Below are 26,470 nucleotides of genomic sequence, written 5' to 3' on the forward strand. Positions count from 1 at the left end.
GGGGGCGGTTAGGCCACGACACCATCACATTAGGGAACTGTTATGCACCTAACTTGGACATGCCCCTCTTTTTCACCACACTCTGGGGTAAAATTTTAGATGTATGATCCCGGCATGTCATTTGGGGAGGGGACTTTAACATAGCATTGGTGCCCGTTTAGATAGGGCGGACGGAGTGACACATTACAAGCCCAGATCCAGGGAGGCACTGGAGGGAGTGATCTCGGAGGGCAACCTGATAGACGCCTGGCGACACCTACATCCTTCCCGCACAGAAGGCACTCACTTCACCTCACTGACAGGCACGTGGGCACGACTTGACTATTTTTTCATGTCTAGAGAGATATTCGCAGAAGTGATGGATGTTGTTCACCTCCCGAGGACATACTCTGACCATAGCCCAGTTCTCATGACCCTGCGGGTACCTGGGTGGGATAATCCTAGACCACACTGGCGGTTACAACCAGCGGCCTTACTGGACGCGGTATTCCGTTCCGAACTTGGCGAAGAGATCGCTGCATTTTTCCCCAGAAATAAGGGCTCCGTTGACTCTGTTGAGCATATTTGGGAGGCATTGAAGGTAACTATCAGGGGCTACTGAATGTCAAAGAGTTTTGGGATCTTGCGCGATATTCAGTGCACACTCCGAACGCTCGATGGTGATTTGAGGGCATTGGAGGTGTGAATGGTAGAGGGCGATAGCACTGACGTACACGCTGCATTTAGGGACAAACTCACATAATACGAGGAGGAGGCGAATAGGAAAGCCAAGTTCAGGGGCAAGCATTGGCAGGCGAGGAAATATTGCGAGGGGGATAGACCTGGCAGGGTGCTGGCTGTATTGATACGCACACCACACACCACTAACACGATCATTGAGGTGGTAACTGACCAGGGACACACTGTCAGGGACTCCGATGACTTGCTTGCCGCTATCGTTTCCCATTATTGCGCGCTCTACACCACAGCCACAACTGAGGATGTCCAGTATGATGACTTTCTGGGCGATATAGCCCTCTGCTGGCTCAGTGATGTCAATAGGGCCTTCCTAGCTGCCCCTTTTGAATTAGAAGAAATCAGGGACGCTATTATGTCACTCCAAAATGGGAAGGCGCCCGGCCTGGACGGGCTCCCCGCCGAATTTTACAAGACCTACGTGGACATTATGGCCCCGGTCCTCCGCGAGGTTTTCGAGGAATCCCTGACTGATGGCATCCTCCCCTGCTCCATGCGCAAAGTCGTTATCACTTCCTTATTGAAACCTAATAAAAACCCCAAGGCCTGCGACTCTTACCGACCACTCTCGCTCCTGAATTGTGATGTTAAAATCTTGGCCAAGGTGCTAGCCACCAGACTATCTCTTCTGATGACCCGGATTGTTTTACCTGATCAGTCTGGATTTGTCCCGGGCCGTTCCACTTCCCATAACCTGCGTACTTTGTTTTCCCTACTCCACACTGTCCACCCTGACCTCCCTGTTGCGGCGACCTTCCTAGACGCCACTAAGGCCTTCGACTCGGTCGAGTGGCCGTACTTATTTGCTGTCCTGACCCGTATGGGTTTCCCAACATTATTCATTTCCTGGGTCCAGTTGCTCTATACACAGCCCACTGCGAGGGTCCTGGTCAATGGTCGCCTGTCCGCATCACTCGCCATTTCCAGGGGCACCCGGCAAGGATGCCCGCTGTCCCCTCTCCTGTTCGCGATCGCCGTTGAACACCTTGCCTGTCGGCTCCGACAGCTTCATCGGGACGGCGCAATTCGCTGCCTTCAGCACCAGATCGATGTATCGTTATATGCAGACGACATGACTCTGTTTGTCAAAGAACCAGCGCGTAACTTGAATCCCTTACTCAGGGAGTTTGTTGTCTTTGGCAGAATGTCTGGTGTGCAGATCAATTGGGCGAAGTCCCTTTTTTTCCCGCTCACGGACGCGGTACCTGACTTCCCCCTGGACTACAATTGGAGTGGTGTCGTACTGATCTCCGATACCTAGGTATCTGGGTTTCCCGTGACAAAGACGAGATGCTCCGATCCAACTACGGCGTTGCCGTCACTAAGCTCGCCGCATTGGTAGACCGATGGATCTCCCTCCCTATTTCCATGGCAGGCAGGGCGTCACTTATCAAAATGGTAGTGCTACCACGCTTCCTATATCTCTTCCTCAATATCCCCTACCATCCGGGCGCGTACTTCTTTAAATCACTGAAATCTGAACTCTGTCGCTTATTCTGGGGGGGCAAGAGTCTGAGGCTGAAATGGTCCATGCTGACACAGCCATACGATAAGGGGGGTTTCGATCTCCCTGATTTTGAGGTCTACTATCTTTGCGCTCAGGCACACTATGCTTATCACTGGATGGTCCCCACTCCCTTTATGCCTCAGTTGGCGGTAGAAGACTGGATTGCTAACCCTCTGCCTCTCAATGGCCTTCTTCATTGTCCACCTGCAGTCATCACGACACCGTATACTTCTGTCACATGCACTATTGACGCATGGCGCCGTGTGGCTAAAAAACTAGACTGCAGCCTGCTGTACTCCCCGCGAATGCCGCTGGCATATCACCCTAAGCTCGATCTCCTGCAGGAGCGCGGCTTCCGAGTGCTCTGTGAGACTCTTCATATCAATTGCTGGGGCGATCTCTTCTCAGCAGGCTGCTTCAAAACTGCGGACGCATTCTTTACAATGCACAACCGTACCCCGCTTGATGTCTTTTATTATTTACGATTGCGCCAAGGGTTGCGGGATATCCTCCCTAACTTTCCCGAAAAACCTGTGATCACGCCTCCGCTCCACTTCCTGCTTTGCTCACAGGATGGTTCTCATCTGGTATCGGGCATGTATCGCCATGTCAGGGCGGGTGGCTCGATGCCTGAGGCCTCGGCAAGAACATATTGGACTGCTGAGCTGGCCGTTGACATCACTGACGATCAATGGTTATACTGTTGCACCCTCACGGCCCGTATATCAGCCAGCTGCAGGCTCAAGATAATTCACTACAAATTCTTGCAGCGCTTATATTACACCCCTATGAAAAAATACAGGTTTCAGTTGTCTGATAATGATCGCTGTGAGCAATGCCATGCAGAACACGCAGGTTTCTTACATCTTGCCTGGGAGTGCCCCCCTGTATGGACCTACTGGCAGCAGGTGCATCACGCCCTAGAATCCATGACTGGGGAATCCATAACTCCAGACCCAGTACTAATGCTCTTGGGACACACACCACATATCCCTAAGACATGCAGGAAATTCATAGACATTGCATTACTCCTAGCAAAGCGGCGCGTAGCATGTAGGTGGGGTCGTGGCAGGGCCCCGAAGTTTAAGGAATGGCTCTCCGATATGACATATAGCCAGGAGCAAAACACAGTATTCGCTGACTTACTCCTGCTATCTAGCAGGCCGAGAGACATATGGGGACCCTTGGTCGGATATCTTCAGGATCAGGCTGCTCGAGATGGCAGCTCGGAGGGAGGCGACCTCCGGGGTGAAGGTGATGTCTAGATATAAAATGTCCGTACACTAAGATATACTTGTCATTGATACGCTGTTGATTCTGCTCTAATGCATTGTATGTGGATGTACCCTGTCCCCAGTGACCTATCATTATCCACTGTTATTCTGATCCTCTATTACTGATGTGGCCCCTTGTGTTCCCTTGTGATCCGCTGCGACATGAGTTCCATTTGATGTGCATTGATACTAATGCCTCGCCCTCGATTGCTGTACAGACTTACCCCTATACCGCTTTATCATCACTCTCTACGTGCTATTGTGTTGTGATATGCTGTAACAGCTGCATGCCTTTGATGCTGCGTCAGTGATTGTACGATCTAGCCACTGTATTGTCCTTTTTTTTCTCTGTATGGTTTTTGATGTAAAAACACTAATAAACAGAGTTTCAAAAAAAAAAAAGATTGCATTCTGGTGAAACAAACTGCTTACACTCCATCTGGATTAGGTCTGAAGGCTGCTCTCCGCAGCTACCACTTATAGAGCTTTCTAAGATTGTCTAAGACCTCTTAAATCACCATAAGGGTTGTCTGGACTGGTGCAAGGTGCCCACTTACATAAGTGGACATCACATACCAGGCCAGCTTCTCACACTGTATCTTAGGACCCTTAGAACTTAAAGACTAGCGCTTTGAACTTAACGCTTTAAACTTAGCACTTAGAACCTACCACTTTGTATCTAGTACTTTGTACCTAGCATTGTGATCTAGCACTTCAACCGTAGCGCTTTGAACAAATCATTTTAAACCTAGCACTTAGAACCTAGAATCCTCTTTGATTAAAAAAAATCTTTAAACTTGGTGTTCGTTTGGCGTTGTGGTTGCTGCCCATTGCTTTGATACCCGCTGATTTTCTGGGGCTGCTGCTGACCACTCGCCGGACCCGCTGCGCGGGTCCCGCTTCGCGGGTGGAGGAAAGGAACTGACAAGACTTGTAGCAGAGTGCGAGGGCTGAGGCACAAACTGTTGCAGGGCTGCGAGCGTTAACAGGGACTCCGTATCCCAGGAGTCCCTGTATAGACCCATTGGAGACACCTGGTCCGCTCTCCCTGCCTGACACGCCCCCTGCCCTCTCCACACTCTATATAGCAAGATCTTCCTACCGCTGCGCGGGAGTGTGCCAGGAGAAGCCCGGGACAAGGGCGGGACCGTCTGTGGCCGTCAGGGGCTGAAGGAGGCTGGGCTGGGCCCGCTCTCTGACATCGTATTACTGCTTTGGGGTCACTGATTTCACGTGTAAGCCATTCTGACATTTTGACTTGCTTAACTTTCAATTCATTGCCATAGTCTGTTACTGTGACCTGATAAATTGTGTTTTGGGCTTATATTGTTCTCCCCTTATTAAGTACACTGCCTGCTAAGTATGCCTTCCGCTCTGACTACCCCTATCCAAAGCTCCCCCCAGCCCGAGATGGGACTAACAATCTTGGGTCCCCTAGACAAATATTTTAGTCGGGCAACTCAAGATATTGATAAGGAGATTGCTTTGGCGGAGCGACGCGCCGAGGGTAGGCTATCTATCGAACTCCTTAAAATTCCCTTGGAGAAACGGCCATCTCTGGGTTTCCCGGCATTGGTCCCTCCTTTATCATCTCTAACCCTGCCAGCGGTATTAGAAACACCTTATGCTTTTTCCCAGTCACCTGGCCCATCGAGTAACTTTCCTGCGGGTGACAATAGGACCATCCTGGTTCCTACCTCGCCCATTATACCAACTGACTTATCTATTAGTGAGGTAAATACTGCCCAATAGACTGTGCCACTCCACGTGGCCACTAACAAACCGTGCACCAAAAGGAAAAGATGCATTGCCCCGAAGAAGTGCTATCTTCCCAAACATCCCAAAAAAATAAGGAAAACTGGATTAGGCTTGGGTACCCCTTGTGAGCCTAATGGGGTTGGCTCCGATGGGGCCAAGATCATTAGTGATGGAGTAACCTCGGCTTGCCCTGCATCTAACCCTAGTGACCCTTCAACGGTGGGATCGGCCGAGACCCTATCTCCTGTTCCACCATTGCTCGTCCAGTTGGAAAGGCTGATGAGGTCTCTCTTGACTCCTATTGAAGAGCGAGTCAAAAGACCAGCCGATCGACTTGACCACTTCGAGCAGGCTACCCTTGATAATTTCTTTTCCACCAATTCATTAATCAAGTCCCATCCCTGGGTGGGGGATAGCAGTAATCCTCCAAAATCAAGTAGGCTGGCAATCAGTGTTTCTGCTGCTGAGCCTCTCCCCCCTGTAGTCACTACTACTAATAGGCCTCGGTCAACGGGTCAAGTCCCAAAGACTAACTTATACTTACCGGACAGCCGGGGAAGCAATACTCTCCAACCCAAAAAGTACCCTGATGTTGTAGACACGGGTAATAAAGACAGTTCCAAAACTGGTAACACTGTAATGAACAATTCCCAACCCCCACCAAGCATTCCAACATCCCGCCCTGTTGTTCCAGCCCCTGACCCGCCTGTTGCACAACCCCCACCAAGCTTTCCAACATCCTGCTCTGTTGTTCCAGCCCCTGGCCCGCCTGTTACACTTCCTATGAGGGCCCTTCGCAGGATACCACCTATGAATCTCCCCCCAGATTCTTATCCCTTCATTGTCATCCTCACCAATGTACCATCTTTGCAGGTTGGGCAAAGAGAATCCTTCCAGATGCTGAAAAACAAGGTAATGCACTGGTTAAGGATCAATAGACCATTGCCCAGGGAAGCGGACGGGCTGATCATTGCAGTAAGAAGGACAGACTGGATAGGTTGTACTCCCAAGTGTTTGGAGGGGGATTGTATTGTTGTTAATTTCCAGGATTCCAGGGTGGTACGCTTGATCACGAGACAAAATTGGGGCACAAACAGTGCTGGAATTGGTGTTGTGGACCTTACATTCTTCTATCCAAGACCACCAGGCATTCAATTTGGCATAGTTCCTGAAGCAGGTTGCTTCAACAATCCCCCCTCTCCAGGATTTGTTCCTTCACTGCACCCTTCCAACGGGGAAACTATTGTAATGTACCAACGTATAATCGTTTTGAAGTGATGGCAGATCCAGGGTGGGCTCAATGACCAAATGGAAAAAATTCCCAGGGTTGGGGCTATGATGAACCTAAATCTGTTTACACCACAAACAACTGGGAAAATATTAATCTTTGGGATATATGTGGGGAATCTGTAGTAACTCTCTCGTTAACCGAAAATGTGGAGCCAAATGAAATTAGCACTAGCGGGGAAACCGTGAATTTGGAGGCAACATGTGGGGAGTTTATCTCAATTTCTGGGGTATCTGCAAATGAAGATTTAATCACAACTAGCACTGTTGGCACTCTGGAGGTTGTGCAAAATAATGAGGACAAAAATCTTGATATGGAGGGGATTGTAGGAAATTTAACACGTCACTCTGGGGTGTCTACAAGAGCAGCCCTTATAGAAGGTCCCTGTTTAGGGAAGTTGGTCTCATGGAACATCGCGGGGTTGAGTAGCAAGCTGGAATCCCAAAATTGGATAGACTTCATCAATGGTTTTGATGTATGTCTATTCCAAGAGACATGGGCCTGCGATCCTATATTCCTCCCTGGCTATCTAAATTTTGCAATCCCGGCTAGCAGAGGCGGCAGGGGCCGACCGATGGGAGGCCTTACAATTTGGATACGGCAAAGGCTACATGCAACAATCAAAATGGTGGATTTGGGTTGCAAGGATATCCAAATGGTAAGCATAGCATCAGAACACTGGGGAGGGATAGACATTTATAACATCTATGCTAGGGGCAGTACCATAGGGAACTCACCCATTCAAGAGGCTTTGTCCACTTTTTTGGAAATGCAGTCCTTGGGAAATAAAGTTGTAGTAGCTGGTGACCTAAATAGGACTTTCGAACCATTGGATAGCTTCGATGTTCCCTTGGGGCAAGAGGAAGACATGCAGTGGGGCGTCCCTATTCTAAATTTGGCCCCGGTCAAGCGATGGACGAAAGACATATTACAACTGAATGCCATTTGCCTGGAACAAGGACTAAGAGCCCTAAATGGGAGAACTAAGAGCGATAGGGAAGGCGCCTGCACATTCGACAATGGTCGTTACCAAAGCCGGATAGATTATGTCCTTTGCAGCCTAAACTTGTGGCAGTTGGTATGCGACATGGAAATTAAGGGCAGATTGGAGAGTGATCATAATCCTCTCTGTGTGACCCACAGTTGGTGGTTGGACAAATCAGGGAATTCTCCATCGACTGATGGCCCACTGCCTATTATGGCCAACGACATGCGCAGACTTAAATGGCCAAGTGTATTGGCTAATGCAGAATCTATGGCATTTATAAGTTCAAAGGTAGATATTGCAATCACCGCTATGGAGGATGCAAACCCAGTAATCCCTGGGTCTAGGGAAATAACTGACATACATGACAGGCTCTTCTCCCTCCTAAAACCGCACTTCCTGAGGACTCGCAAGACAAACAGGAAACAACCACCCAAACCAGCTAGATGGTTTAACCATCAGTGCAGGGCAGCCAGGCTAAATTTGGGCAGAGCAATTAGGAGCAGGGACAGGGTAGCGATTAGTGGCGCCAGGAAGGACTACAAGGTCAGTATATCCCTAGCAAAATAAAACATGGGACGAAAAGCATTGGGTTGAACTAAAGGAGGCTTCGGGGGTTAAGGACTCCAGGTTATTCTGGAATATTGTTAAGTGGGGTAGAGGTGGAACTCCAGACAAACCCGATAATAATGTCGCCGAGGGTGCCTGGGTGGATTATTTCAAACCCCAATATGCTGAGACTGCAGAGTTTATGGATGTGGAAGTAATTTTGGCTGTATTCCCCACTGGGAACTTATTTACCCTTAAAGAAACCAAAGTCGCAATTCACGCTGCGCCCGGGGGAAGGGCCCCGGGTTTAGATGGTGTACCCTCTGATGTTTTTACTAACGACAAGGTGAGGTGGGCCAGATATGTATTTCTTCTGGGAAATGCTATAGCAAAGGGAACGGCTGTCCCTGAACTATGGAAGGGAGCAACCATCATACCGATATATAAAAAAGGGGATCGGTCTCTCCCGGTTAATTACAGGCCGATAAGCTTGATCGCCACTGTCCAAAAAGTGGTAGGGAGGATGGTGGTAAACAAACTAATGGATTGGGTTGACGAGAACAATGCCCTGTCCCCTTATCAGGCTGGTTTTCGGCAGGCAACAAGTACAATCGACCAGGTGTTTCGCTTTGCTCTGCTGCAGTGGGGGACGGTGGTGCTTGGCGAGGGCAGCCTGTATGTTGCTTTTGTTGACCTGCGGGCTGCCTTCGACCTGGTCCCAAGGAGAAAGCTCTGGGCAGTTCTGAGTGAAACAGGTCTTCCGGCTGAGTTACTTACCCTGATAATGAGGTTGCATGAGTGTAATTTCGCCAAAGTCCAATGGGGCATGAATGGTGAATCATCTGCTGACTTCCCGATTGAGCGTGGAGTGCGGCAGGGTTGCGCAATGGCTCCCCTGCTCTTTTCCCTATTTATTAATGGGATAGTGGCTCGGATGCTGGATGCCAGTGTAGACGCGCCTTCGTTGGCGGGCCTCAGGGTTCCGATCCTGATGTTCGCCGACGATACGCTAATTCTATCCAAAACCCCGGCTGGCCTCGAGCGAGCTTTGAATATTTTCGATCTCTTTTGTGGGGAGCATGGCCTAGAAGTCAAAGTGGGTAAGACCAAGTTGATGGCCTTTACATTAAACGTAGACCCCGGCAGAAGATATTTCTGAATAACTGTCAGCTTGAGGTGGTCAGTGTATTTACCTATCTGGGGATACAGATTGCAAACGACTCAAGATGGTCCCAGCACATAGAAAAGGCGGTTCTGAGGCACCAACAGATCTCGGGGGCACTTCGGGCGGAACACAAAAAGTCGAAGACTAAGCCAATAAAATCGGTCTTGGCAGTATATGACGCCAAGGTTCTTGGGTCTGCACTTTATGGGGCAGAGCTGTGGGGATTTGGGAAGCTCCTCCCTTTGCAGTTATCTGAGAATAGATTTCTTAGGGGAATTACAGGACTCCCGCAGAGTACACCACTAATCCCACTTGGTCTTGATTTAGGGAGAAGACCAGTTAGCGACCAAGCGAGGTTGCGCCCGATTCTCTATTGGAGACGCCTCTGGACTACCTTGGAGATTCGGCACTATGCAGATGGGTTCTTGGCCATAATTAAAGCTGATACTTTCCATAAGATAGTTTGGCTAAAAAATCTCAGGACAGTCTTAGGCGATCTTGGCCTCTCAAATCTATGGGACAATCCATCTGTGGAACCCTTCCCAAGTAAAAATACGATTAAAAGCCTATATTGGGACTGGGTAGCTGGAAGACTATGGAAAAAAACGAGATCTGACACCATGACGGGGCGCTTTCTTGAAGTTAAACAATGTCCTGCATTAGAACCATATTGGGACAGTATTACTAGCCCAGGGGACAGGAAGCTTTTCTTCCAGCTAAGATCAGGTGCCCTTCCTCTGAGATCATTGACGGGTAGGTGGAGGAGCTCCACCACCTCCTGCTGCCCTGTCTGTGGTGCAGCAGACGAAAGTATAGGTCACTTTTTATTCATGTGCACAGCTTATAACACCCCGAGAAAAGCTTGGTTAGCCCCTGTCTGTAGAAATCTAGGGACACTTAGGGGTGTTGAGGAATTACGAATTCTTTGTACCTCCACCGATATGCCTGTTGTCCTAGCAACAGCAAAGTATTTGGGGTGGGCATGGTCCATTAGACAGAGGGAAATTCTTACTAATGTAAATTGATCGGGGTACATTTTGTGGGTTTTGTGTAATTATACATCAAAGTTTCTTATCTGCACAACTGTCTTAAAATTTTGTATAATTCGAATTTAACTTTTTAAATGATGTATTTTAAATGTATGTTTGTGCTTTTATGAGTATAATTCTCGAATAAAGCTTTGATGACGAAAAAAAATCTTACCCTAAATGTCCTTACCCTCTTTCACATGTTTGTTCTCGAAATCTGAGCCCCCTGTAGTCGTAGGATGTGGGCCACGCTGACAGCAGGCCTGCAACCACAGTTATTTCCTCCCAGAAAAGACCGTCCAGAGATTTTTTAAATAAGGACCCTTACCATTTCAAGATGCACACACTTAGTTGTTTAGGGGAGAATCATCTGCTCTGCAGCTTTTGAAATGCCAGCACCTGGTACACAGCACTAATATCTGTAGAAGAAAACCAAAACTTCAATCAAGCAATACCAGAATACACATTTATTTAGACGGGTCGAGGAAGTGTGTTGACCAATGGAGAACATCAGCCACCATACTCCTTTCGAGACTGAAATCACAGGCAGTATATATACACAAATCTCTACTGTCAGAAGTGATCTGTTTTCCCATAAGAGGAGGCCTGTACAAACAAAATGTTCTACAGCTTAACAGGTGTGCAACATCATTTAAGCAAGGCTTCCTGCAATTAGAAATGGTTCCAGCTTCCCAAAACACGATAGTAAGTAACATTCTTAACAGTTCAGCCTTGCACAGAGACAGATGGTAAGCAAAGTGGTAGTATAGTAAATGTTTCAAAAAGAAACTGCCATTTCACATTCTTCCAGGGGGAGGGATGAAAAGTGACCTACACAGATATTCTTTGTGTTGATGACAGAAGCACTGGTCAGGAGGTCATCTGCACATACACACATATTTTCTTTTTCTCATCATGGGCACAGTTGTGTTTTTCATTTATCTTCCACACTGGGAGCCTAGTCAAAAGGCAGCAAAGTGTTGTACAGGGTCAAAGCCAAGGATACAGTCGAAAGGTGATTGGAAAGGAAACTGGATTTTGTGGGTAGAGATGAACCATCACTTTGCTGCACGCTGCATGATATTTCTTTGCAAAGGAAACCACAACAGAATATGGTAGAGAATCAAAATGAAGAAAAATGGACCTTGCTCTGGAGGCTTATATTTTTTCTGTAACCTCCAGGTGCAGACTCAGTTGAGACTAGTTTCAGAGACAACTGAATTGCTGGCGCACATCGACCTGGGACCAGCAGTAATAGAGCTCTCAAAAGTGAGCAGTGAAGTAGAGTTTTAAAGATAATTGAAGAATTGTCTAGTTTGGAATATTGAGTTTTGCAACTTTTTTGACTAGAACCTCATTGAGAGTAATGATATCATGAATGGCTGAAATCATATAAGGAGATGACACCATCAATGTTGGAGAGTGTGACCTCAAGAGGTCAGTGAATGGGTAGGAGATGTTGTTTAGGATTGACATGTTGTTCATGAAAGTCTTCTGAAACACCTGGAAAGCTAAGAGGGGTCCCTATGCTTTGTATCTCTGAAGTGCATAGAATTTTCTTAGTTAAGGCAATTTCCTAGAACATGAGTGTGCAGGAAAATTAGACGGAGGTGGCAATGGAATTAAAACCAAGTTACTGCTTTAATAGGGTTTTGATATCTTGAAAAAGTTGACCAGGACAATGCTAATGTTGACCAAAAACTCACTGCAGGTGTCAACCTACACTTAGAATAAGGTGTGGAGTACTTGGGGATCAACAATATGGCAGATATGTTTTGAAAATGGGGCATAAATGTGTTCATAACTTTGACAGAGCAAGTAAATGAATCAAGCAAACCCAACTGATCCAAGGAGAGTTCACCTAGGAAGGAGGTGACTCTCCCAAGATAATGCTAATAAATGGAGGACACAATTGCCCATTTTACAGCACATTTTAGTAAACAATTTGGATAAAAGGTTATCAGTTTAAATAAATAGAGGATGTTTATAAAATGTTACTGCAGCACCAGCTCCTCTGACCTCAAACATTGGAAAACATGGCTGTTGGACTTTGATTTGGTCTTTTCCCAAACATTTTGTTTTTGTTGATCTTGTTTCTGCTGGCTTTCGTACTCAATGCACCTTACCACTGCTAACCAGTGCTAAAATGCATGTGTTCACTCCATAAAACTTGGTAACATTGACTTAGACCCAATTGATATATTTATTTTACTTGTAATTCACTAGTAATGTGACACTACATGTGCTCCGGGACTGTAAATTAAATGCTACTAGTGGGCCTGCCACACTGATTGGGCCACCTACTTAAGTAGCCTTTCAAACATGTCTCAGATCTGCCATTGCAGCCTGTGTGTACAGTTTCATAACTGCCATTTCGACCGGGCCAAATAAAAATTTGGCCAGGCCCAAACATTCCATTTTAATACATATAGGTCACCACTAGGGTAGGCCCTGGACAATCCAGAGGGCAGGGTTCAGTATATTTAAAAATTTGGAGTTGTGCATGTAAAACTATTACATTTGTTTTTCTCTACTGCAAGGCCTGCCTCTCCCATAGACTAACTTTGGACTTATCTTATTACATTTAATACGCTGTAATTACCAAATGGGGGCAGGCAATCAGTTAATGTTTGGTGTCTATGTAATTGTAATGAAAAATAATAACTTATGGTGAAGTCGGATTTTTAACTACAATTTTGAAAAAGGCACATTTACAAAGTTGCCATTTTCCTGTCTTAGCCATTTAGTGCTTGTAGCCTGTCCCTGGATCACATGACTGTGTGTAGCTGACAGTTGTGTATTCCTCTTCAGCAGCCACACACAATAGGGAAGCTAGGTATGCCTTGATGGGCCATCACTGGCAGGATGTGAGTGAGGAGCTGGACACATCCCCATTTACACCTGAGTAGGTTGTGTCCTGCCTCCACATAAATGCTGCATACCACTTGTAGTCTTGAGTGAGTCTGGAGTGAGGATAGACGTGGCAGGATGCCTAGAGACTTCAAAGAGAAACCTCTAGAAGCTTCTCCCCCACTTCAAAGGCACAATTGGGTATAAATAGTGGACCTCAGATACCACCACTTCAGTACACTTTTGAACCTGTTGATACTCTGCCAGGAAGAAGGACTGCTGAGCTGCTGAAGGACTACCACTCTGCCAGACTCCTGTCCTGCTCAACTACTGCTTTGCTGAGCTGACCTACTGCCCCCTGCCTGGGTGAGTAGACTGGACCTGCATCGTTTGAACCCAGAAACCCAGAGTGATTCCGAGGGCTAGTTGGCAGGCCTTCTGACTTGAACCTCAGAGAAAGAAGGCTCCAACAACGTTGACCCAGCAACTAGAGTCTGGTATCTGCGTCTACACTTCCAAGTGATGCCATCCCAGTCCCAGACCCTTGGAAGTAGGCCTAAGGTGCTCTACCGGCCTTTGTGGATCCAGCAGAACCAAAGCATCTTCTCTGCGGAGTGGTGCAACCCAGAGCAGAACTGACGCATCACCTCTACTGCGTGCATCAGAACCACTGCAAAGACTACCATCGCATTGCAGCCCGTCACCATATCAGAACCACCACTACACAAGGCATCCTCAGTGCAGGCCCTTGCAACCCCTGTCGACAGCAGCCTCAATGACAATGAACTCCGCATCGCAGCTTTGAAGGTCCTTGAAGTCGACTATTCCACTAGAAGGCAACCCTCCCCTCCCTGGTACACACAGGAACTCAGGGAAAAGAAATAGAGTTGTAAACATCTGGAGAGAAGATGGAGAACGGAGTACAAGGATAGTGACAAGGAGGAGTATAAACAAGGTCTTGCCATATATAAACAGCAGTTTCATCAGGCAAAGCTTCTATTTTATTCCATGAAGATCTATAGAGCTACTAACTCTGCTAGGGAACTTTTCAATACAGTCACCGGTCTGGCCAATCCAGTGGCTATTTCAATTACACCTAGTCAGGCGCTCTGTGAAACTTTGGCCAGTTTCATTTATGCGAAAGTGAATACCATCTTTTCTGCTTTCACCACTGTAATTCCGAAAACCATGGCGTGTCAAGCAGATAACCTGTGTCTAGATAAGAAAGGGTCATTTGACAATTTTGCTCAGCTTACTACCACAGAAACTGCTAACCTCCTGATGCAGGTGAAATTTGGCTCCCCTTCGGATCCCTGTCCGATAGCGATTCTAAAGTTAGCAGCAGAGCCTGTCGCTCGAGTCTTGACACCCATTTTCAATGCGATGTATAGAGAAGGCTATTACCCTTTGGACTGGAAAAAACCTCCATTCTGCCCTTATTAAAGAAACCGAACCTTGACACTAAAGATCTTAATAATTTCAGGCCAATATCCAGACTTCCGATACCGGCTAAAATTGTCGAGAGACATATAAATACGCAGCTTAGCTAATTTCTGGAACTCACACAAGCTCTGGACCAAATGCAGTATGGGTTTCGAGGGGGCCACAGTACTGAAGCAGCACTTTTGAAATCCACCGAAGAGATTCAGACTATTTTAGATCAAGGTGGCAAGGCAGCTCTGATTAAGGTAAAAGGTAAAAGGCTCGGCTCTCCGTTTTCAAGAGTGTATGAACGCCGTAGGGTTTTGGATGGCCCAAAACTGCCTTAAATTAAACTCCAGCAAGACGGAGGTGCTATGTTTTGGCAATGATCCTAACTTCTGGACACTGGAATGGTGGCCAGATTCCCTGGGCCCCCTTCCCGCCCCGAACGGGAAGGTAAAAAACCTAGGTGCTTGGGTGGACCAGAAGCTCAATTTTAAAGACCAGATACATGAAGTGACCTCAGCCACGTCTTTTGTGCTCAGGTCCGGAAAGAGAATTCTGTAATTTTTACCCACAGAATGTCAAAAAACAGTTATTACTTCCCTCACCATGTCGAGGCTGGACTACTGCAATAGTCTCTATTTTAACATTCAGAAAGGACTAATGCAGAGGCTGCAGCTTCTGCAGAATGCTGCTGCCAGACTGGTGTTGGGCATTCCAAAATACGCCCCAATAGCGAAAGAGACACCGAATTGCACTGGCTGCCAGTTAGGAAGCGTACCCGGTTCAAGGAGTTGTGTCTTGTTCACAAGGCACTTTATGGAGCAGGATCAGCCTATCTAAAACAGCGGTGGTTCTGGTATACTCCAAATAGACCATTACGCTTATCCGGTGCCAAACTGGTCTATGTGCCATTTGTAAAAACAGCCACATGGGGTGGCAAAAGCTTTGTAGTTAATGCAGCCAGAGCCTGGAATCAGCTTCCTCTGTATTTGAGAGGTATGTCGAACATACTGGCTTTTCGAAAAGCCTTAAATACTTGGTTGTTTGCGGACTAACATGACTCTGGTTTCAATCCTTAAGGGGGTTTTCACATAGTGCCAGGACACCCACGGGTAACAGTGCGCTCAATAAATGCTATAACATAACATACCATTGCCTTGGCTGTGCGGCGCATCCTTAACTCTAGACTTCGCATCACAAGCCCTGGTTGACAGAATCCTTAATGACAACACAGGACCTCACATTGCAGCCTCGCTGCTTCTCAAAACTGGTGCCTTACTTCAGCTGCGAGACGCATCTTCGACGAGGATCCTTGCAGTGCTTAACAAACCTGGATATAAGGTACTGTGATTAGTAGGCCTACTGGGTTCCTCTATCCGGTCCATGTGCCATCATAGTCAGCCTGAACTTCTAACTTTGTCCTGGTCTGGTGCAACCAGATATCCATAATTGGTGCTTTAAGCTTTTTAGCACTAGTCTCACAAAAATCTTTCAAATTGAATATCTTTGGTCCGGATGTATGTCCTTACAACGCATGCTATTACAATGCATGCCTTTACGGCGCAAGTTTTACAACACAAGTCGTTACAACGACTTGCGTTGGGGGGCGCTGGATAGTGAATAGTTTAATTTACTATTCAAACTCCAGTCCCCGTGGATAGAAGGGAAGGGGTTGGATAGTAAATTAAAACTATTATCCTAGAGCGCCCCCCAGCGCAAGTCGTTGTAAAAGTTGCATTGTAATGGTTGCGTCGTAAAGGCACTTCGTTGTAAAAGTTGCGTTGTAAACGCTGTTCCCCCTCTGGTCCTACTGATTGGATATTTGTCACTTTGTTCTTGTATTTATTAAACAATACTCTATTATTTTAGCTCTGTTGTTGGATCATTTTGTGGGGTGTTTTCACTGTGTTACTGTTTGAAGTGTTGCACAAATACCTTACACATTGCCTCTAAGTTAAGCATGACTGCTCTGTACCAAGCTACCTGAGTGTTGAGCATGCATTAGTTTAGGGTTTGCTAGTAACTTCATCCTGAGAAAAATTGTGGTTACAACTTGAGAAGACTTCCTTCCCCCCTCAACCCCTGGTTACAGTGGTGTTCAGGAGTCAGAAGTTGGCCTTGTGTTTGGCAGTGCCATACAGTAATTTGGTGTTACACTATCACCCCACATAAACAATTTAAGAACAATTCGGTTTTAAAAAAAGAATCTCCTTGATTAGCTACTTTAGCTTTTTCTAAATATACTCTTTTTGCTACCTGACTGTCTGTGACCATACCTTCAGTGATGAAGTTTGAGCTGGCCAAATTGGAAAACTACACTGTGGCTCAGATTAAGCAGTTCTGACAGGAAAGATTAGATTAGATTTAGATTTGTAATGCGCACAGCTACGTCAAGGTGTTTCCTGGTGCAAGGTAGGGAGGGGAGAGGTTCCTGAGTTAAAGGAGCAAGGTCTTCAGACCTTTGCGGAAAGGAAGGAGAGATGTACAACTTCTCAGTGACTCTGGAAGAGAATTCAAGAGTTTCAGACCCAAATATAAGAAGGACCTAGGCATACTCAACAGAGAGTGATTTATGGATCGCAAAGAGCGAGAAAGATGATAAAGCGCCACCAAGTCCTGAATATATTGTGGACTTAGCCTTAAACATTAAGAATAAAGTTTTGAACTTGATATCGTTCGGAATTGTCATCCAATGGAGCTTGCGAAGAAGGATGGAGACAGAGGCCCTCTTTGGAAGTCGAAGAGCAACCTCGCGGCTGAATTCTGAACTAATTGCAGCCGGGGGTAGTAGATTTGTCGGCTCCCAGATACAGCACATTGCCATTTTTAGCCATACGAGGACCGCAAAACAGGTGACTGTCACCATAGCCACATGAGGATTCATAGACAGTTTGTCATCCAGAAGAAATCGCAGGTTTTTAACTTTTGTGCGATGGAGTAGGCAGAACCTCTAGAGAGTTGTGCCAATGATGTAGGCCCCAGAGAGATAGGTTTTCCCCAGAATCATGACTTCTGTCTTATTGCTATTGAGCCTAAGAGCAACTCAGGCCCAAGCTTAACTCTGAGGGTCCATGGTTCTGTTCAGAAGACACACTAAAGATGATCTGAGTGTCATATGCATAGGACAAAAGTGTCAGACCACACCACTCCACTTTATCTGCCAAAGGGCAGACATAGATGTTAAACAACAGAGGGCTCAACACTGAACCCTGGGGGCTCCTGACCTATGAGTATGAGTCTCAGTTAAGGCAGTGGAGTAAAAAGCTTGGAATGTACGATCAGTTAGGAATAATCTAAACCAGGCCAAGGCAAAGCAAGAAATGAGGATAATCTGGATGAACAGGATTAGGAGCTGACATCACCACTGAAATGCAGCCTTAAGTGGAGAGCAGGATGTAGTGTATCCTCGCTTTGCCTGTCCCCAGAGGAGCTGACCGACAGGAAATACAGAGAGGGAGTTTGAGCTGCAGATGGGCAAATTAAAGATGGAAAAAGAATTGGTGCTTGTGGAAAACATCCTTTGGAGTATATGCCTCATAAACGGAGGCTTAGAGAGCTGGCATTTAAGTTAAAACAGGCAGATTACGGCAGTGTTGGCAGCATATGCTTAGTGTCTGAAAAAGATAAGAAGGTCCAAATACCCAAATATCTGATGCCCGGTTATATGGTGGAAGATTATATTGACAAATGGTTTTCAGTTGTTGAGTGACCCTGACAGTACACAAAATCCCAGAGGATCACTGGGGGAGTCATCTGCAGAAGCATATGTGCACACTTCTGACCCTACAAGTAGAGGTTCGTGTCATTCCTCACTTTTTAATGACGCATTCAAAGTCAGTTACACACTGCTTCCAAACAGTGGCCAGATGTATTCAAAGTCAATTTCACACTGCCTCCAAATGAAGTCACACAGCATCAGTTTCCTCAAAAACAGGGGCACCAACTTACATTTGCCAGACATTTTCAGGGAGCTTTCCTTAAGCTCTCCAGGGGTGAAGGTCACAGGTAGATATCTGCCCCCTGCACAGCCACTCGTCACCAAAATATGCAGTAATTTACCCAACACAAGTGTAAATTCAATCTTCTTTACTGTCTTCAAGTACAGTGACCTCCAGCAGCCCAGCTTCACTAACTATTCACTCAGAGCCTTTTTCTCCCAACATTCTTTGTGACCTCACCAATAGGAATGTTTCCTACACTTTGGCTACTGCCCATTGAACAAAAGATGTACAACACTTTGGAAATTATTGTAATGTGTGCTCAGGAAACATTGATATATTTATACAGTTGTTGTGATGTTACTTAACAGACTTCATTCCCCCAGGTATTCCTATCAAGCCCTCCGAAAACAGGATGACGTGCAACTTCTCCTCTCAAGCTGTGAGCTTTAATGGTGGCCTGGGAGGCCCACCTCCAGGCTTCTGTGCGGCCAGGTGGCGCCTGTTGATGAGGCTCTTGACCTTGGCCTTCAGGTCGTGCCACCTCTTCCTGATGTCCTCCTTTGTGTGCAGAGTTGGATCTAAAGAGTTCACTTTGCAGACTATTTTGTCCCACATCTTATTCTTCATGGTGACAGAAGTTTGATGGACTTGGGCTCCAAATATCTGTGACTCTACTCTAATGATTTCTTTCACCAACACTGACAACTAGGTTTCTGAAAAAAGTATTTTTTGTGTCACCTTGTGTGATTTAAAGTGAGTGAGTGTGCGAGATTTTAAAGTGATTTACAGGTACATAACTGAAAGGATTATTCTTTGCAGTGAATGGTGCGGTGAAGGTGTGTGAATCTGTGAAAGGGATGGCTGCTGTGAAACTATAAACAAGAGACATGGTCAGTCCTGCTAGGCTGAAGGGTGGTAGCAAGGATCATGGTCTGAGACAGGGTGTGTATTATATTTGGAATTTTGGGTGTGTTGATGTTGAAAATTGACATCATTTTTTGTATGCATACAATGTTGTGATGCTCAGTAGTAGCTGTACTGTGGTGGTCGGCCAGACAATTCAACCGCCATCGTAATGAGGCCCCAAGTTGGTATCCTCAGATGGATTTGTGTGAGCAGTGCAACTGCATCAAACAGAATGTAGTATAGACAATGGATGGCCTCAATGGAATTTAGTAAAGCTCCAATTTTTCTATTTAAAATACAATTTTGACTTTTATTATATTTGTTTTGAATTAAATTAAATATTTCATCATTTGTGTATTTGTTTGATGAATTATTGTTGCTGTATTTTTGTGCATTGTTTTGTGGCACAAATCACTAAAATTGCTTAGAACGAAATCTTTAGCTGCCATTAATGATTCAGGGGGGGTACCAGATTCCATAATTATTCAGTGGGGTTCCCCAGGTCATAGAAATGATTAAGTGGGGGTCCACAGCCATCCAAAGGTTAAGAACCACTGCACTAGAGTTAAAGGTTAGCATTTCTTCAAGAGTGTCTGGAGCCGGCATGAGGCAGACTGCACCTCTAGTATAAAATAAACAAGGCCCACCCTAGTATATCTGACGCAAAACTATTTATAACAGTACCCTGCAGATGCTCAACCCCATGCTCTGAAGTGTATCTGTGGATTAAGGTGTTTGGACAAAATATCAGAAAAAAATACTGTGAAACAAACATTGGGATTTCAAAATCATTGTAGGTCAGAATATCATTTTAAGCACTGTTTTCAATATCGTAAAATATCATTTTATAAACTATCTCTGTATATGATATCTTTTGTAAGTGTTATTTTAGATGGATTTTATTGTGGTGTGTTTGGATTTATGTGTTTATAATTTTTTTTAATTTATGTCTTTAGTAAGGTAATTAAGAATTCCTGACATTTTTTAAATTTTTATTTGCAGTTGTATTGCTGTGTAAATTATGTATACGTATTTTCTTTTCAGTAGCAGGGTGCTGGATTTTTAGGGGATAAGGGTGAGGAGATTTAAAAAAAGAGAATATTTTAATTTAAATATAATGTTATTTTTTAACAATATGCAAACACAGATTAATATTGATAATACATTTATTTTGATAAATAATTACTCTGCATACATAATATTTTTTTATTTTTAGTGTATTGATGAATTAAATTAAGCTAAAATGTATTTTATTGTAAATATTAAAATAATTGTTTTAATTATAGACGTTTTGGGAACATTTAAAATGCATTAAATCAAAATGTAATAATGTACAATGTTTGTCAATTTATATTACATATTTTTAATTGAATAACATATTTAATATTAGATTTTTATTGGAAATGTTATCATAGTTTATGTTTTTTTAAATGTTCAAAATTAGAATGTCTTTTTAAAAAATAAAAAAAAATTAAGGTATTTACCCCTTTTTTTGTACAGGGCACAACAATTCATTAATAGAATACAGAATTAATAAAGAAAACAAAATATAAACAACAAAGAAAATAAGACAGTGTTTGGTCCAGAATACATAACTGTACATGTACCTTGACATACATAAACCGGGGCAATTCATAAGAGAAAAAGAACCACTTTTTTAAAAGGCTTAACCACACATATTGTTCCATTTTGCATTCAAATGAAAATACTACCTAGAATCGCCTTCCTTCCATTTTTTTATGGGTTCCCATATTTGTAGTCCTAGTTTCCTTCCCCTTTTGCCCCTCCTTGCATAGATTGCTTTCTCAAGGTTATAGGCCGATAATAGTTAAGCTAGCCATTGGTGAAAGGTCGGTGGAAGTCGATCAAGCCATGCCGATGCGATGCATAGCCGCAGAACTGCCATAGCTACAAAGATTAAATAGCCGTGTTGTGCCTGCCTATCAACATCATTTACTCCAAGCATGATTATTGATGGTGTTAGAGTAATTTCTATTCTCAATGACCGTTTGAGAAATAACTCAATATCATCTCCTGTTGTTTGTAAATGAGTGCATGAAGCGAAGATGTGTACTATATCAGCCTCAAGCCGGTCACATCTGGGGCAGTTAATACCAGTTGTCCCTCCCCATTGCGCAATGCTTGCAGGCGTGTAATATAATGAGTATTGTGTTTTATAATGCTGTGCCTGGAGGGCCGCTAAACATAGAATTTTCTGCCCCAGATATGGTGACAGACGGAAGCCTTACTTCCCTATACCTAACTTATGTGCCCATTTATCTTCATATTTCTCCATGTCATCTTGCTTATATTCAATCAATTCGACATAGAATCTTTTTATTGTACAGTCTACTCCACCATGAATAATTTCCAAAATTGAGTTCTTTCCAAACCCAGCCTTTTTGTCACCATGAAACTTCTAATTTGTAAGAATTTAAAAAAGTGCCTTGAGTCTAAACCATATACTGTCTGGATATCAGAGAATTTCATCATTCCCGGTGCCCCCATCATGTCTCCCAGCTTCATTATTCCCTGTCTCCCCCATTCTGCAAACACAGCATCCGAAAATATATCCCAAGGAAGTGTAGGATTATTGATCAATCTGGTATACGCATTGTACCTACCCAGGCCAAACTTCTTCGTAAAGGCCTTCCAAATATTATGTGCTGCAATCACCGTTTTGAATTTAGTCCTTTTGAAGTAGCTACGATCGGTTTATTTCAAAAAGGCATTCTCTGCCTCAGCACCCAAAACCAGAGCATAAATGGCTATTGTTCCTAACTCATCCTGTCCTTCCACCTCCGCTCCCCCCAGTAGGCCTGTCATATATTGTAGAGCACCTGCCCAATAGTACAGTTTTAAGTCAGGTAAGGCCCACCCTCCTATCTCCCTAGAAAGTGCCATAAACCTCAGTGCTCTTCTAGTCTTTCCATGTGCCCAAACAAATCTATTTATCATTTGTTCTAAGGTATTAAACCACTTTGCTTTGAACATCAACGGGATTGCCCTAAATAAGTAAAGCAAATTTGGGAGGAGGATCATCTTAGCAATATTGATATATCCTACCATGGAGAGGTGAAGATTGTGTAGTCTGTCCAGATCTTTCTTGGCCTTGGTGATTATTGATGTTATATTTACTTCCACTAAGCTAACTAACGCCGCGGTAATCGTTACCCCTAGCTATACTCCTGATTGAGCCCTCAGAGCATTCTTCGTTCCCATTCTTAATGATTTGTGTCTTTTTTTTTTTTTTTTTTTTGTAAAATTTTATGATTTGTGTCTTGGAGGTGTTCAAAGCATATCCTGAGACCTGACCAAAACGCAGGGCTTTCATCTCCACCTGTCTTATAGCCTCTGTGGGATCTGGGGTGACGATTGCCACGTCATTAGCATATGCCAACATTTTGCAATGCCCCCTATGGGTTTCTAATGGGGAATACTATCATTCAGCTCCATTCTTCGTATTAGTGGGTCCATATACATGGCAAATAGAAGTGGAGAGCACGGGCATCCCTGCCTTGTTCCTCCCCTGATCTGAAGTGGCAATGTGTATCCTGCATTTACTCGTATACGAGCTGTTGGGGCTGTATACAATACTTGTATTGCTTTGACGAAACCCTTAAAATAAACCACAGAAAGTCCCAGGAGACCCGATCAAAAGCCTTCTCAGCGTCTAGCAGCATCACTGCCATCGGATCTCCTGAGACTTCTGAAGCATCTAATAGGGTGACGACCTTACGTGTGTGGTGGGTGGTGCCTCTCCCTGGTATAAAGCCATGCTGATTAATGCTCACCAGTGTTTCTATTATCTTAGTAAACCTAAGTGCCAGTGCCTTGGAAAAGATCTTCGTAACCGCATTCATAAGCGTGATTGGCCTATATGACCCTGGTTCTATGGATGGCTTACCTTTCTTTAAAATTATCACAATATCTGCCCCTGCCCAGGAACCTGGTATAGATGCCCCTGGCTCTGCCTGCTGCATTGTAGTAATCAAATCCTGACTAATTATATCCCAGAAGGTTTTAAAAAAATTCAATTGGTATCTGATCTGGCCCTGCATCCTTACCAGAGGGAAGACTTAATAGGGCGGCCATAATCTCTTCTGGCTCCAGGGGTGCGTCTAATCTCTTGCCATCCTCCTCAGGTAGAATAGACACCAGGATATCCTGCAGGTATGCCTGTGTTTCAGAGGGATCTTTTGCTTGCTCCTCATCATATAATGTGATGTAGAACTGCCTAAAAACTTCACGTATCCCTTCAGGATCTGTGAAGAGTCTCCCAGCAGTATCCTTAATTTTCCTCACTTCCCCTGTAGCTACCTTCTGTCTAGCGGGGACCACTAAGGTACGACCCACAGATTCGCTAAACTCATAGCACCGCTCTCTATTTGCTAGAAAGATTTTAGCAGCTTTAATAGCTATGTTTTCCTCTGCCTCCGTCTTTGTCTTAGCTACTTTAATAAGTACCTGATCTTGCGGTGCCCCTGCTATCACGCAGTGAGACAACTCCTCTTCTGCATTTAATCCCGCCTTGGTTAATTCTGCCATTTTTACCCGCTCTTGCTTCTGTTTAAAGGTGCTGAAGCTCACGGTCTCCCCCCGAACACCTGCCTTGAAAGCATCCCAAGCAATTTATGGTGCAGTGCTACCCCTATTAATCTCCCAAAATGTTTGAGTCCACTGTGTCATGTGTCTAATGTAGTTATCATCTTTCAACAACCCTCTCTCAAAAGTCCAGACCCGCCCACTCGTGTATCTTGTTGCTACATCTTGAGTTAAAATCAGAGGGTTATGATCAGAAATGATCCTGGGGAGTCTTTCAATTTTTGATTTAGATAAAATAGAGTTTGATACAAAAAAGTAGTCCAACCTAACACATAGCTTATGGGGAGCCGAATAGTAGGTAAAGCCTTGGTCTTTAGGTTTTAAGCTTCCACATACATCTACCAGTGCATTATTCCTTGCAAGGCTAAGGATAGCTCGACAAACTCTCTTCTTCCGGCCCTGGTATCTCCCATTAGAATCCAAGCCCAATCCCCCTGCCCCATTAATATTGAACTCTCCAGCAAGAACAATAGATGGGGACCATGTGGCCAATTCCAGATCTAAGAATTCAAAGATATCAGGATCATCTTCTTTTGAGCCATAGATGGACCCCAGAGTAACCCAATTACCCTCAAGCAAGCATTCCACCAAGACCCATCTACCCCAGCGATCTTCAAGCTTTTTCTTAATTGTAACATTCCTTACGTTTTGATAATATAGCCACTCCTCTAGTCTTAGCCCCCTGTTTTGAATATGCGAGCAAGTGAAATCCTAACTGTTCTAATAAGAACCCTTTTGTTCCTTCAATGTGAGTCTCCTGCAGACACACAAAGTCTGCACACATAGGGGGTCATTAGAATGGCGGGCGGACTTAGTCCGCCCGCCATCCTTTCGGAGTTTGGGACCGCCCGCCATAAGTGCGGGGGTCCCGTGGGGGGGATTAGGATGCGCCCACCACTGTGGTGGGCGCATACAGCATTTTTAGCATTGTGGCGGGCGGTGCTCTCAGCACCGCTCGCCACAATGCTAAAAATGCATATATGCATTAACAAAGCGGCAGGCACCACGCGGTACCTGCCGCTTTGTTAATGCAAATGCAGGGGGGTACCACAGGTACCCCCGTGTTCACCCCCACCTGTCCTTCACTCCGGGGTCCCGCAGGGGGCCCCCGAAGTGAAGACCGCATGCCTTTCCATGGCGGCATCGCGCCACGGAAAGGCATCTGTTTTGGGCCATGCTAATATGGCTGGCGGTGTCTAATAGACACTGCCACCATATTAAACCTTTTCCGTCCCGGCCGCAAAGTGACCAGGGCGTAAAAGCGCCGGACGGTCTTTCCGTCCGCCGCTGTCCCCCCCGCCATCCTAATATGGCGTGGGGGGAATTTAGGTGCGGATGGCGGGCAGATTGCCCCTGCCAGGCTGGCGGTGGCTACCGCCAGCCTGGCGGGGGAAATCCGCCCGCCATCCTAATGGGCCCCAAAGTTTTCAATAAAACAGCTAGCCGTTGTCTTTTGAGGCGATCATTCAAACCACACACATTTAGTGTAACTATTCCAATACCCATTTAAAAAACATCCGGCGACTGCCCTAACCAATTAGCCAGCCAAGATTTATTCAGGTTTCCTCCACCATCTACTACTTCAACCACGTTTGCTTCCACAATCGATGTACTCTTTTTTTCCCCCAAATTGTGCCTTCTTTATAAATAAAATGAAACAAAACTGTGCCGTGCCCTGTACCCACGCCCCCCCTGCACCTCCCCCATGTCCTTCCCTCAGGCCCCCCCCCCCTTTACAGGCAAATAGGTCAATCCTGACCTACGTGTGACAGCTAGAGTCCCAGGAGCTCCCCCCTCCAATGAATACTAAATACTGTGAACCTTGTGCTATGCTAATGCTATTGCCGGTGCTCCATCTAATTACCATAGTGACATATTAATAACATATTAGATCATACCAGAACATAGCTCCTTAACTCTGCATAACGTTACTTATCATTCTCAATGACTCTTCTGGATTGTTTGCCTTACAGCGACTGTCATACTATTTTGGCCCCTTTTTTCACGTAACTCCGTTAAATATGCCTGGGCCTTAATTTTAAAAAAAATACATTCTGGCCTGGCCATTTACTACCACTTTAAGACGACATGGAAACATCAGAAAGGCCTAACACCCCAGATTTTGGAAAGAAGATATTAATTGTCTCATTCGCCATCTTCTCTCAACCGTGGCGTGGCAAAAATCTGGACGGGCAAAAAATGTTGTACCATCGTGGGATCGCCCTGCCTCAGGTTTAGACTTGTCCATCACTTCTTGTCTAAGTAAATCGTTCCCAACATAGACCAATATAGCCCTGGGCTTGTCAGTTTGTGCTGCTGCATATCCCTTTTTCTGCACAAGAAGGAACCGGTGGGCGCGCTGTATTTTACTCTCCCAGTTCCATGCTGTTAATTCCGGGAAAGCCCCCCGAAGCAAGGCAATGACATATGCCTGCACATCCTGCCCTTCCT

At 45.2% G+C, this 26,470-nt stretch overlaps 1 protein-coding gene across 3 annotated transcripts in view; it reads right to left on the reverse strand.

The window, feature by feature from the left end:
* LOC144819003 (lecithin retinol acyltransferase-like) overlaps nucleotides 1–26,470 on the reverse strand; it is a 1,051,137-nt gene that overhangs the window by 711,170 nt on the left and 313,497 nt on the right. For all 3 annotated transcript variants that reach the window (XR_013607191.1, XR_013607192.1, XR_013607193.1), the window contains exon 2: nucleotides 10,618–10,708. The gene's annotated coding sequence lies outside the window, so the exon portion shown is untranslated. The remainder of the gene's footprint in view (nucleotides 1–10,617; nucleotides 10,709–26,470) is intronic.

This window comes from Lissotriton helveticus, chromosome 2_1 (assembly GCF_964261635.1).
Source record: "Lissotriton helveticus chromosome 2_1, aLisHel1.1, whole genome shotgun sequence".
In the NCBI taxonomy this organism is placed as follows: domain Eukaryota; kingdom Metazoa; phylum Chordata; class Amphibia; order Caudata; family Salamandridae; genus Lissotriton; species Lissotriton helveticus.